This window comes from Anser cygnoides, chromosome 24 (genome assembly GCF_040182565.1).
Source record: "Anser cygnoides isolate HZ-2024a breed goose chromosome 24, Taihu_goose_T2T_genome, whole genome shotgun sequence".
In the NCBI taxonomy this organism is placed as follows: Eukaryota; Metazoa; Chordata; class Aves; order Anseriformes; family Anatidae; genus Anser; species Anser cygnoides.
Window position 1 is genome coordinate 142,491 of NC_089896.1, and position 13,990 is coordinate 156,480.

The following is a 13,990-nucleotide window of genomic DNA, read 5'->3' on the forward strand; positions in this document are numbered from 1 at the left end:
ACCCTAAACATAACCCTTACCGGAACAAGAAGCTGAACCCGAGTTAGACCCGAAAAAACACGGACGGTGCCACTTTCTGCCATCAAAAAGTGCTCTCAGCGGAAGCCTTTGGGTACACCTGAACTCCCTGGGGGAGCCTTTACGCAACCCCACACTCAACAGGACTCTGCGTCTTCACTCTTTCCTAACAACCCTAAACATAACCCTAACCGGAACAAGAAGCTGAACCCGAGTTAGACCCGAAAAAACACGTACGGTGCCACTTTCTGCCATCAAAAAGTGCTCTCAGCGGAAGCCTTTGGGTACACCTGAACTCCCTGGGGGAGCCTTTACGCAACCCCACACTCAACAGGACTCTGCGCCTTCACTCTTTCCTAACAACCCTAAACATAACCCTAACCGGAACAAGAAGCTGAACCCGAGTTAGACCCGAAAAAACACGGACGGTGCCACTTTCTGCCATCAAAAAGTGCTCTCAGCGGAAGCCTTTGGGTACACCTGAACTCCCTGGGGGAGCCTTTACGCAACCCCACACTCAACAGGACTCTGCGTCTTCACTCTTTCCTAACAACCCTAAACATAACCCTAACCGGAAAAAGAAGCTGAACCCGAGTTAGACCCGAAAAAACACGGACGGTGCCACTTTCTGCCATCAAAAAGTGCTCTCAGCGGAAGCCTTTGGGTACACCTGAACTCCCTGGGGGAGCCTTTACGCAATCCCACACTCAACAGGACTCTGCGCCTTCACTCTTTCCTAACAACCCTAAACATAACCCTTACCGGAACAAGAAGCTGAACCCGAGTTAGACCCGAAAAAACACGTACGGTGCCACTTTCTGCCATCAAAAAGTGCTCTCAGCGGAAGCCTTTGGGTACACCTGAACTCCCTGGGGGAGCCTTTACGCAACCCCACACTCAACAGGACTCTGCGTCTTCACTCTTTCCTAACAACCCTAAACATAACCCTAACCGCAACAAGAAGCTGAACCCGAGTTAGACCCGAAAAAACACGTACGGTGCCACTTTCTGCCATCAAAAAGTGCTCTCAGCGGAAGCCTTTGGGTACACCTGAACTCCCTGGGGGAGCCTTTACGCAACCCCACACTCAACAGGACTCTGCGACTTCACTCTTTCCTAACAACCTGAAACATAACGCTAACCGGAAGAAGAAGCTGAACCCGAGTTAGACCCGAAAAAACACGGACGGTGCCACTTTATGCCATCAAAAAGTGCTCTCAGCGGAAGCCTTTGGGTACACCAGAACTCCCTGGGGGAGCCTTTACGCAACCCCACACTCAACAGGACTCTGCGTCTTCACTCTTTCCTAAAAACCCTAAACATAACCCTAACCGGAACAAGAAGCTGAACCCGAGTTAGACCCGAAAAAACACGTACGGTGCCACTTTCTGCCATCAAAAAGTGCTCTCAGCGGAAGCCTTTGGGTACACCTGAACTCCCTGGGGGAGCCTTTAGGCAACCCCACACTCAACAGGACTCTGCGCCTTCACTCTTTCCTAACAACCCGAAACATAACCCTAACCGGAAGAAGAAGCTGAACCCGAGTTAGACCCGAAAAAACACGTACGGTGCCACTTTCTGCCATCAAAAAGTGCTCTCAGCGGAAGCCTTTGGGTACACCTGAACTCCCTGGGGGAGCCTTTACGCAACCCCACACTCAACAGGACTCTGCGCCTTCACTCTTTCCTAACAACCCTAAACATAACCCTTACCAGAACAAGAAGCTGAACCCGAGTTAGACCCGAAAAAACACGTACGGTGCCACTTTCTGCCATCAAAAAGTGCTCTCAGCGGAAGCCTTTGGGTACACCTGAACTCCCTGGGGGAGCCTTTACGTAACCCCACACTCAACAGGACTCTGTGACTTCACTCTTTCCTAACAACCCTAAACATAACCCTAACCGGAACAAGAAGCTGAACCCGAGTTAGACCCGAAAAAACACGGACGGTGCCACTTTCTGCCATCAAAAAGTGCTCTCAGCGGAAGCCTTTGGGTACACCTGAACTCCCTGGGGGAGCCTTTACGCAACCCCACACTCAACAGGACTCTGCGTCTTCACTCTTTCCTAACAACCCTAAACATAACCCTAACCGCAACAAGAAGCTGAACCCGAGTTAGACCCGAAAAAACACGGACGGTGCCACTTTCTGCCATCAAAAAGTGCTCTCAGCGGAAGCCTTTGGGTACACCTGAACTCCCTGGGGGAGCCTTTACGCAACCCCACGCTCAACAGGACTCTGCGTCTTCACTCTTTCCTAACAACCCTAAACATAACCCTAACCGGAACAAGAAGCTGAACCCGAGTTAGACCCGAAAAAACACGTACGGTGCCACTTTCTGCCATCAAAAAGTGCTCTCAGCGGAAACCTTTGGGTACACCTGAACTCCCTGGGGGAGCCTTTATGCAACCCCACACTCAACAGGACTCTGCGTCTTCACTCTTTCCTAACAACCCTAAACATAACCCTAACCGCAACAAGAAGCTGAACCCGAGTTAGACCCGAAAAAACACGTACGGTGCCACTTTCTGCCATCAAAAAGTGCTCTCAGCGGAAGCCTTTGGGTACACCTGAACTCCCTGGGGGAGCCTTTACGCAACCCCACACTCAACAGGACTCTGCGCCTTCACTCTTTCCTAACAACCCTAAACATAACCCTTACCGGAACAAGAAGCTGAACCCGAGTTACACCCGAAAAAACACGTACGGTGCCACTTTCTGCCATCAAAAAGTGCTCTCAGCGGAAGCCTTTAGGTACACCTGAACTCCCTGGGGGAGCCTTTACGCAACCCCACACTCAACAGGACTCTGCGCCTTCACTCTTTCCTAACAACCCTAAACATAACCCTAACCGGAACAAGAAGCTGAACCCGAGTTAGACCCGAAAAAACACGTACGGTGCCACTTTCTGCCATCAAAAAGTGCTCTCAGCGGAAGCCTTTGGGTACACCTGAACTCCCTGGGGGAGCCTTTACGCAACCCCACACTCAACAGGACTCTGCGCCTTCACTCTTTCCTAACAACCCTAAACATAACCCTAACCGGAACAAGAAGCTGAACCCGAGTTAGACCCGAAAAAACACGGACGGTGCCACTTTCTGCCATCAAAAAGTGCTCTCAGCGGAAGCCTTTGGGTACACCTGAACTCCCTGGGGGAGCCTTTACGCAACCCCACACTCAACAGGACTCTGCGCCTTCACTCTTTCCTAACAACCCTAAACATAACCCTTACCGGAACAAGAAGCTGAACCCGAGTTAGACCCGAAAAAACACGGACGGTGCCACTTTCTGCCATCAAAAAGTGCTCTCAGCGGAAGCCTTTGGGTACACCTGAACTCCCTGGGGGAGCCTTTACGCAACCCCACACTCAACAGGACTCTGCGTCTTCACTCTTTCCTAACAACCCTAAACATAACCCTAACCGCAACAAGAAGCTGAACCCGAGTTAGACCCGAAAAAACACGTACGGTGCCACTTTCTGCCATCAAAAAGTGCTCTCAGCGGAAGCCTTTGGGTACACCTGAACTCCCTGGGGGAGCCTTTACGCAACCCCACACTCAACAGGACTCTGCGCCTTCACTCTTTCCTAACAACCCTAAACATAACCCTAACCGGAACAAGAAGCTGAACCCGAGTTAGACCCGAAAAAACACGGACGGTGCCACTTTCTGCCATCAAAAAGTGCTCTCAGCGGAAGCCTTTGGGTACACCTGAACTCCCTGGGGGAGCCTTTACGCAACCCCACACTCAACAGGACTCTGCGTCTTCACTCTTTCCTAACAACCCTAAACATAACCCTAACCGGAAAAAGAAGCTGAACCCGAGTTAGACCCGAAAAAACACGGACGGTGCCACTTTCTGCCATCAAAAAGTGCTCTCAGCGGAAGCCTTTGGGTACACCTGAACTCCCTGGGGGAGCCTTTACGCAACCCCACACTCAACAGGACTCTGCGTCTTCATTCTTTCCTAACAACCCTAAACATAACCCTAACCGGAACAAGAAGCTGAACCCGAGTTAGACCCGAAAAAACACGTACGGTGCCACTTTCTGCCATCAAAAAGTGCTCTCAGCGGAAGCCTTTGGGTACACCTGAACTCCCTGGGGGAGCCTTTACGCAACCCCACACTCAACAGGACTCTGCGTCTTCACTCTTTCCTAACAACCCTAAACATAACCCTAACCGCAACAAGAAGCTGAACCCGAGTTAGACCCGAAAAAACACGGACGGTGCCACTTTCTGCCATCAAAAAGTGCTCTCAGCGAAGCCTTTGGGTACACCTGAACTCCCTGGGGGAGCCTTTACGCAACCCCACACTCAACAGGACTCTACGTCTTCACTCTTTCCTAACAACCCTAAACATAACCCTAACCGGAACAAGAAGCTGAACCCGAGTTAGACCCGAAAAAACACGTACGGTGCCACTTTCTGCCATCAAAAAGTGCTCTCAGCGGAAGCCTTTGGGTACACCTGAACTCCCTGGGGGAGCCTTTACGCAACCCCACACTCAACAGGACTCTGCGCCTTCACTCTTTCCTAACAACCCGAAACATAACCCTAACCGGAACAAGAAGCTGAACCCGAGTTAGACCCGAAAAAACACGTACGGTGCCACTTTCTGCCATCAAAAAGTGCTCTCAGCGGAAGCCTTTGGGTACACCTGAACTCCCTGGGGGAGCCTTTACGCAACCCCACACTCAACAGGACTCTGCGCCTTCACTCTTTCCTAACAACCCTAAACATAACCCTAACCGGAACAAGAAGCTGAACCCGAGTTACACCCGAAAAAACACGGACGGTGCCACTTTCTGCCATCAAAAAGTGCTCTCAGCGGAAGCCTTTGGGTACACCTGAACTCCCTGGGGGAGCCTTTACGCAACCCCACACTCAACAGGACTCTGCGCCTTCACTCTTTCCTAACAACCCTAAACATAACCCTAACCGGAACAAGAAGCTGAACCCGAGTTACACCCGAAAAAACACGTACGGTGCCACTTTCTGCCATCAAAAAGTGCTCTCAGCGGAAGCCTTTGGGTACACCTGAACTCCCTGGGGGAGCCTTTACGCAACCCCACACTCAACAGGACTCTGCGCCTTCACTCTTTCCTAACAACCCTAAACATAACCCTAACCGGAACAAGAAGCTGAACCCGAGTTAGACCCGAAAAAACACGGACGGTGCCACTTTCTGCCATCAAAAAGTGCTCTCAGCGGAAGCCTTTGGGTACACCTGAACTCCCTGGGGGAGCCTTTACGCAACCCCACACTCAACAGGACTCTGCGTCTTCACTCTTTCCTAACAACCCTAAACATAACCCTAAGCGGAACAAGAAGCTGAACCCGAGTTAGACCCGAAAAAACACGTACGGTGCCACTTTCTGCCATCAAAAAGTGCTCTCAGCGGAAGCCTTTGGGTACACCTGAACTCCCTGGGGGAGCCTTTACGCAACCCCACACTCAACAGGACTCTGCGTCTTCACTCTTTCCTAACAACCCTAAACATAACCCTAACCGGAACAAGAAGCCGAACCCGAGTTAGACCCGAAAAAACACGTACGGTGCCACTTTCTGCCATCAAAAAGTGCTCTCAGCGGAAGCCTTTGGGTACACCTGAACTCCCTGGGGGAGCCTTTACGCAACCCCACACTCAACAGGACTCTGCGTCTTCACTCTTTCCTAACAACCCTAAACATAACCCTAACCGGAACAAGAAGCTGAACCCGAGTTAGACCCGAAAAAACACGTACGGTGCCACTTTCTGCCATCAAAAAGTGCTCTCAGCGGAAGCCTTTGGGTACACCTGAACTCCCTGGGGGAGCCTTTACGCAACCCCACACTCAACAGGACTCTGCGCCTTCACTCTTTCCTAACAACCCTAAACATAACCCTAACCGGAACAAGAAGCTGAACCCGAGTTAGACCCGAAAAAACACGTACGGTGCCACTTTCTGCCATCAAAAAGTGCTCTCAGCGGAAGCCTTTGGCTACACCTGAACTCCCTGGGGGAGCCTTTACGCAACCCCACACTCAACAGGACTCTGCGCCTTCACTCTTTCCTAACAACCCTAAACATAACCCTAACCGGAACAAGAAGCTGAACCCGAGTTAGACCCGAAAAAACACGTACGGTGCCACTTTCTGCCATCAAAAAGTGCTCTCAGCGGAAGCCTTTGGGTACACGTGAACTCCCTGGGGGAGCCTTTACGCAACCCCACACTCAACAGGACTCTGCGTCTTCACTCTTTCCTAACAACCCTAAACATAACCCTAACCGGAACAAGAAGCTGAACCCGAGTTAGACCCGAAAAAACACGTACGGTGCCACTTTCTGCCATCAAAAAGTGCTCTCAGCGGAAGCCTTTGGGTACACCTGAACTCCCTGGGGGAGCCTTTACGCAACCCCACACTCAACAGGACTCTGCGTCTTCACTCTTTCCTAACAACCCTAAACATAACCCTAACCGGAACAAGAAGCTGAACCCGAGTTAGACCCGAAAAAACACTTACGGTGCCACTTTCTGCCATCAAAAAGTGCTCTCAGCGGAAGCCTTTGGGTACACCTGAACTCCCTGGGGGAGCCTTTACGCAACCCCACACTCAACACGACTCTACGTCTTCACTCTTTCCTAACAACCCTAAACATAACCCTAACCGGAACAAGAAGCTGAACCCGAGTTAGACCCGAAAAAACACGGACGGTGCCACTTTCTGCCATCAAAAAGTGCTCTCAGCGGAAGCCTTTGGGTACACCTGAACTCCCTGGGGGAGCCTTTACGCAACCCCACACTCAACAGGACTCTGCGTCTTCACTCTTTCCTAACAACCCTAAACATAACCCTAACCGGAACAAGAAGCTGAACCCGAGTTAGACCCGAAAAACACGGACGGTGCCACTTTCTGCCATCAAAAAGTGCTCTCAGCGGAAGCCTTTGGGTACACCTGAACTCCCTGGGGGAGCCTTTACGCAACCCCACACTCAACAGTACTCTGCGCCTTCACTCTTTCCTAACAACCCGAAACATAACCCTAACTGGAACAAGAAGCCGAACCCGAGTTAGACCCGAAAAAACACGGACGGTGCCACTTTCTGCCATCAAAAAGTGCTCTCAGCGGAAGCCTTTGGCTACACCTGAACTCCCTGGGGGAGCCTTTATACAACCCCACACTCAACAGGACTCTGCGCCTTCACTCTTTCCTAACAACCCGAAACATAACCCTAACTGGAACAAGAAGCCGAACCCGAGTTAGACCCGAAAAAACACGGACGGTGCCACTTTCTGCCATCAAAAAGTGCTCTCAGCGGAAGCCTTTGGCTACACCTGAACTCCCTGGGGGAGCCTTTATGCAACCCCACACTCAACAGGACTCTGCGTCTTCACTCTTTCCTAACAACCCTAAACATAACCCTAACCGGAACAAGAAGCTGAACCCGAGTTAGACCCGAAAAAACACGGACGGTGCCACTTTCTGCCATCAAAAAGTGCTCTCAGCGGAAGCCTTTGGGTACACCTGAACTCCCTGGGGGAGCCTTTACGCAACCCCACACTCAACAGGACTCTGCGTCTTCACTCTTTCCTAACAACCCTAAACATAACCCTAACCGCAACAAGAAGCTGAACCCGAGTTAGACCCGAAAAAACACGTACGGTGCCACTTTCTGCCATCAAAAAGTGCTCTCAGCGGAAGCCTTTGGGTACACCTGAACTCCCTGGGGGAGCCTTTACGCAACCCCACACTCAACAGGACTCTGCGCCTTCACTCTTTCCTAACAACCCTAAACATAACCCTAACCGGAACAAGAAGCTGAACCCGAGTTAGACCCAAAAAAACACGTACGGTGCCACTTTCTGCCATCAAAAAGTGCTCTCAGCGGAAGCCTTTGGGTACACCTGAACTCCCTGGGGGAGCCTTTACGCAACCCCACACTCAACAGGACTCTGCGTCTTCACTCTTTCCTAACAACCCTAAACATAACCCTAACCGCAACAAGAAGCTGAACCCGAGTTAGACCCGAAAAAACACGGACGGTGCCACTTTCTGCCATCAAAAAGTGCTCTCAGCGGAAGCCTTTGGGTACACCTGAACTCCCTGGGGGAGCCTTTACGCAACCCCACACTCAAAAGGACTCTGCGCCTTCACTCTTTCCTAACAACCCTAAACATAACCCTAACCGGAACAAGAAGCTGAACCCGAGTTAGACCCGAAAAAACACGGACGGTGCCACTTTCTGCCATCAAAAAGTGCTCTCAGCGGAAGCCTTTGGCTACACCTGAACTCCCTGGGGGAGCCTTTACGCAACCCCACACTCAACAGGACTCTGCGTCTTCACTCTTTCCAAACAACCCTAAACATAACCCTAACCGGAACAAGAAGCTGAACCCGAGTTAGACCCGAAAAAACACGTACGGTGCCACTTTCTGCCATCAAAAAGTGCTCTCAGCGGAAGCCTTTGGGTACACCTGAACTCCCTGGGGGAGCCTTTACGCAACCCCACACTCAACAGGACTCTGCGCCTTCACTCTTTCCTAACAACCCCAAACATAACCCTAACCGGAACAAGAAGCTGAACCCGAGTTAGACCCAAGAAAACACGGACGGTGCCACTTTCTGCCATCAAAAAGTGCTCTCAGCGGAAGCCTTTGGGTACACCTGAACTCCCTGGGGGAGCATTTACGCAACCCCACACTCAACAGGACTCTGCGTCTTCACTCTTTCCTAACAACCCCAAACATAACCCTAACCGGAACAAGAAGCTGAACCCGAGTTAGACCCGAAAAACACGTACGGTGCCACTTTCTGCCATCAAAAAGTGCTCTCAGCGGAAGCCTTTGGGTACACCTGAACTCCCTGGGGGAGCCTTTACGCAACACCACGCTCAACAGGACTCACTGAACTCCCCACCCTCCCCAGAGGCACACCCCAAAGGTGTACAAACAGCCCCAACCCCCCAAGACCCGGACCCCTACAGTGTACAAGCAGCTCCCACCCCCCCCAGACGCAGGCCCCACCAAAGGTGTACAAGCAGGCCCCTACAGTATACAAGCAGCTCACAACCACCCCCCCAGAGGCAGGCCCCAAACCCCTCCAGATGCAAGCCCCAAAGGTGGACAAGCAGCTCCAAACCCCCTCCAGATGCAGATCCCTACATTGTACAAGCAGCTCCCAACACCTGCCCCCAAACGCAAGCCCATACTGTGTACAAGCAGCTCCCAACCCCCACAGATACAGATCCCTACATTGTAGGAGCAGCTTCCAACCCCCCCAGATGCAGGCCCTGACCCCCCCCAGCCACAGTCCCCAAAGGTGTACAAGCAACTCCCAACCCCCCCCCCAGATGCAAGCCCCTAAGGTGTACAAGCAGCTCCACACCCCCCCAAGACACTGGCCCCAAAAGCCTAAATATATGCCAAGAAAGTATTAATGCAAGTGCCAAATGCTACAGACAGGCCCAAAAGCACAGGCCCCAGATGCTCGAGGCCGAGACGTAACTTGGCTTTCTGAATTACTGGAAAGCGGCTTTCGTTCTCAGCGAGGTGTGCGCAGGCTAGACAGGATGGGGCTTCAGGCACCTCTTCACCTGTGGAAACACACTGCCATCAGGCACTGCCATGCCAGACAAGCTTTTTCTGTTAAAACACCCTTCTCAGATGCCCTGCGGCATTCTAGTGACCTGCTTTGCTCCAATTCTAAAGACTAACGTCACAGCCCACCTTGCCTGTGGCACCTGATGAACAGAAGAGAAAGCAACCATACCGTTTGGAAACCGTCACTGCACGTGCTGCTCCTTGATGCTCTGTAACCTCTTCTCAAATCCTCAGCCACTTCTGTGTAGAGCCTGCCATGACACCTGAAAAGCAAAATGGATACCCTTCGCAGTCACCTTGCGCAACTTGGCCATTCTGCTCCAACCCCACTCACGACCAGCCTGCCCTTCTAGTGCTGCTCTTCAGAGTGCAGCTTGGCCCCTCTGAGTCTGTGCAAGGCACCTGCGAAAGAAAAAGAAAAGCATAGACCACGGCAGCATCCAAAGCCGCAGCACAGGTAGGACAGGTACTCTCATCTGCTCCCTTACTCTGCCCCCTCACCTGCCCTCGAGGCAGATGCTTCCATCTTAAGCCAGCTACAACACCACTGGAATATAAACAGGACTTTAACTGTATTTTGTGTAGTTCAGTAACTGCAGTGACAACCGCACCCCTAAAATAACTGCTACATCTGTTCATCGCTCACCTTGCTAAAAGCAGCTCTGGACGTGAAGTCCCATGTTGTACGCTGTGTTTCAGCTTTAACAAATGAAAACAGTCAGAAGATAATCATTCAGATGCCAGCATTAGCACCCATCCCTCAACAACACAAGGGACCCCATGTCTAATTTTATCATTTCAAAACAGCAGCCCCCTTGCCTCAGCACCTGGAAAGTAGATCAAGCCAGTCACCAGGTTGCCTACTGAGTCCTTGACAGTTCCAGAAGGAGCTCTTTCCTGTGACCAGTTCCTCCTAAGGTTTACCCCTCTACTGGGGAGGGGAAAGAAATAAAAATAAAAAAAATCAAAACCTGTATCTGCAAGCTTTCAAGATTCAATGGCAGACCTCTCCTCTAGCACTATTCAAGCACTATGTGAACAGCTGCTCGCAAGCAGCTCAGGTCTCCCCCTCCACATTTGCCAAACACCACGGAGATGACTCTGTGCCAGCTGCCCTTCAGTATGTGCCCAGAGGCAGACCAGATGTCTTTGCCGAAACAGTCTGGACAATGTATTAGTACACCGATGGACCGCCACGGTAGCTACCATCACTAACTGCCAGGCAGGACAGCTCCAGGCCAAACACACACACACAGGCACGCTACAAACGTTACGAACAAAACACAGAACACAAGGCGCTAAAAAAAATGACTCCCAGAGGGAAGCCCCACAGCAACAGCAAGTCAGAACAGGTGCTCTGCAGCAGCAGACCCAAGGAGAGACTCAAATGTCACGACCTGCGACTGGAAGCAACTGCCAGAACTGGGATGATGGAGGCATACAAAGCCTGCCTTTAAGACAAGAGACCAGAAGGATGGGGAGTGCAAACCCCGGAAGAAAAATGCTTCGGAAATGAACTCCCAAGACAGAGCTCCTGATGAAGCCCACATGACTTCCGCAACAGCGAGGATGGAAACAGATGCCATCTGAAACCGAATATGATGCACAAGACCTGAAACACATCTGCGCTTTAAGCTGTGACTGCCAGTCAAGAAGTGCTCAGATCAGCCCTACGATGATGAAACAAGCATTTAGGACCTTTGGTGTGGCTACCGAGTTGCCCATCTAATCCATCCAATGAAAGAAGGCAATGAGGATATCAAGACCTGAGGAGCACGTAACATATGATGATCACATCAAGAAACATTTGATACAAAAAGTTACACGCACAGAAGAAATGATCTCTTTAGGCTCCCGCTGCAAGACAAGAAATGCTCAGCTTCCGATTGAGCATCAGCGTTATTCCAGTGAGGTCAAGTGTTCTACACCCTCAGGATGGCTTCCCCAGGGCCTGCCAAGCGCCAAGAGCAACAGCGCAGCACAGACAACAGAACACAGGCACCAAGCTGGAACTGCCCTGCCTGGCACGTGCTCAAGCCTTACCTGACGGAATCCCACCCCCCCACACACTGTCTGACCGTAATCAATCCTAAAAGGCCCCATCCACTGCAATGACTTAAAAGCACAGATCCTCGCCCTATGTGTGCATTCAAAACCCGAAAGCAAGCATAGCACTTGCCCCACAACTTACCTTGGGAATGATGGGAGGCAGGTTCCATCCTCATCAAGGAACACGAAGGCTAGCCAGGACATTGCTTCCGGCATGAGGCTCCTCTTCACCTGCAGAAATAAAGTGCCATCAGGCACTGGCACACCAGCCAAACTTCTTCCAGTGAAACACCCACCTCCAAAACAAAACAGTAGTCCACTGACCTGCTCTGCTACTGAGGTCAGATAGACCAACTCCAGACAACTGCCCACCTTCCCCTGCCAGCCACCCCCAAACACACAGTATTTGCCCCTGGACTTAATTCTCAAGGGTCCGAATCCATCCTCAAGGTGGACCACAGAGGCCAGCTAGGATGTTCCCAGTATCTTCTTTGTCCCCGGAAAAGAGGAGTCACCAAGAGGTGGGACCAATAGACTACCAAACCAAAACCAATGCCCTTTTTCCAACTTTTCTCCACTCACCTTCCCAATCCAGGCTTAGCGCTTCCATTTACTGTGCTGAGCCAAGGTCACCTAGCTTAAACCAAGGAGAACGAATGAACAAGCGTGACAATCCACAAAACAGTCTATACCCACTCCTCTTCTTTCCTCCCCTACCCCAACAGCCAAGCCCCAGACCCACGTTCCCCAACCCAGTACCACCTCTTTGCTCACCTAACATCCCAAGGAGATGCATCACACTCCCAGCTCCTCTGGCGCTGCGAGCATCTCCAACATTTCAGGAACTGGAACCGCTGACGCCTGGCGCACCTCAGGAACGTGGCAGGAGATGTACTCTGCTGTCGCAAGGTGCTTCCAAAGCCTGCCCAACAGGCAAAGCAGACTAACACAATCCACTGACCAACTCAGGGCCCACACTGCCGTCCCACTCACCCTCGTGCCTCATTCAAGTGTCCGTGCCCATGCCCTGGGCTACAAGAAACAAAAAGAGAAGGTCATATCTGTGATGGACACGCAAACAGTACAGCTCCTTGCAGAGGACTCAAACACAGAGATGAGAGCCAGAAAAAAAACAAACACCCTCAGGTCCACAAATGCCAAAAGGCCATGAATGCACAGCAGCCCCAACAGGGGTAATCACAGACTTATCCTTTATAGATGAGACAGGTGACCCTGCTCAGTCTCTCCGTAATACTGCACTTATGCGGTCAAGCCCCTTCTGATGCGTACTGAAGCTCGTTCTGAAGCCTCTGGACAGTTACGCAAATGGCTTGATATACCTAGAGATTAAAAGATAACTCAAAAAAAAGGAACCGTACGCCACCATTTCCCAAAAACAAGTTAACCGGCAACACCTCCTAAACTCACCTCTATTACGTGAATTCCAAGCACTTAAAATCTAGAAGGCTGCAACATCTAAAGACTCTACAGCCAGCAAAACCATAGGCAAAAGCTCCAAAACTATAACAAACTGTCCCTAACCCTGAAAAAGACTACACCTTACACGCCTACTGCTGCTGTTTTCAGATACATGCTTATACAGGGAGCTTGAGTGGTACTTTTCTCCTAAACCCTGCTCCATCACTTTGCGACTAAGGTTATAACTTCGATAATATTTGCCCTAATTCAGCAAAAATCATAAGGGACCCAGAACCACAAAGCAAACACACAAAGTAACACTACCATCCTATCCGTACACATGCTATAACAATTACTCACCTGAAGAAGAGCTGCATGCAATACAGGCACCTATTACTAGATTGGTTTGCTCTAACAGATCCTACTGGTTGTTACCTCACAAAGATGGGCGTACCAGTCTCTACTTGGAAACGCATCAGTCCATAGACTCTTAACCACCTAAAGAAACCTGCAACTCACTGAAGGAAAACCAAAGCACTTACCCTAAAGTGCAGCCCAGGCAGAATGAGCTCTCTGATGGGATGCCTGTGAGTCAACTACCATTAGGCCCTGCCTGGAACCCGAAGCCAATCACCTGGGGAAGGGGAGGGGCAAAGCACAAGAAAGGAGAAAGAGGAGAAGCAACACCTGTGGCTTATTTATTTTTGCTTCAGCTTTGAATATTGAAAGCTTTTCTCCTCTACAACACCTGCCTCAGGAACCAAACAGCATTCAAGTGACCTGCTTTGCTCCTATTCTAAGACTATCACAGCCCGCCTTGCCTGTGGCACCTGATAAGCAAAAGAGAAAGCAACCACAGCAGCAACAGCCACAGCACCCTCAGGACAGTTACTCTCATCCCCTCCTTTACCTCAGCCGCTT

At 51.0% G+C, this 13,990-nt stretch overlaps 1 long non-coding RNA gene across 6 annotated transcripts; it reads right to left on the reverse strand.

The window, feature by feature from the left end:
• Window positions 1–8,943: 8,943 nt before the first annotated feature.
• Window positions 8,944–13,990, reverse strand: LOC136786906 (uncharacterized). Of its 6 annotated transcripts, XR_010826502.1 has the most exons (8): window positions 13,612–13,990; window positions 12,941–12,990; window positions 12,425–12,682; window positions 12,233–12,287; window positions 11,793–11,881; window positions 10,429–10,532; window positions 9,771–10,300; window positions 8,944–9,594 (listed from the first exon to the last, which is right to left on the reverse strand). It is a non-coding gene; the product is annotated as an uncharacterized lncRNA (long non-coding RNA). The 6 variants fall into 6 exon arrangements; XR_010826500.1 differs by having other exon boundaries at window positions 9,771–10,532; XR_010826503.1 differs by lacking the exon at window positions 10,429–10,532 and having other exon boundaries at window positions 8,952–9,594; window positions 9,771–9,864; window positions 12,233–12,283.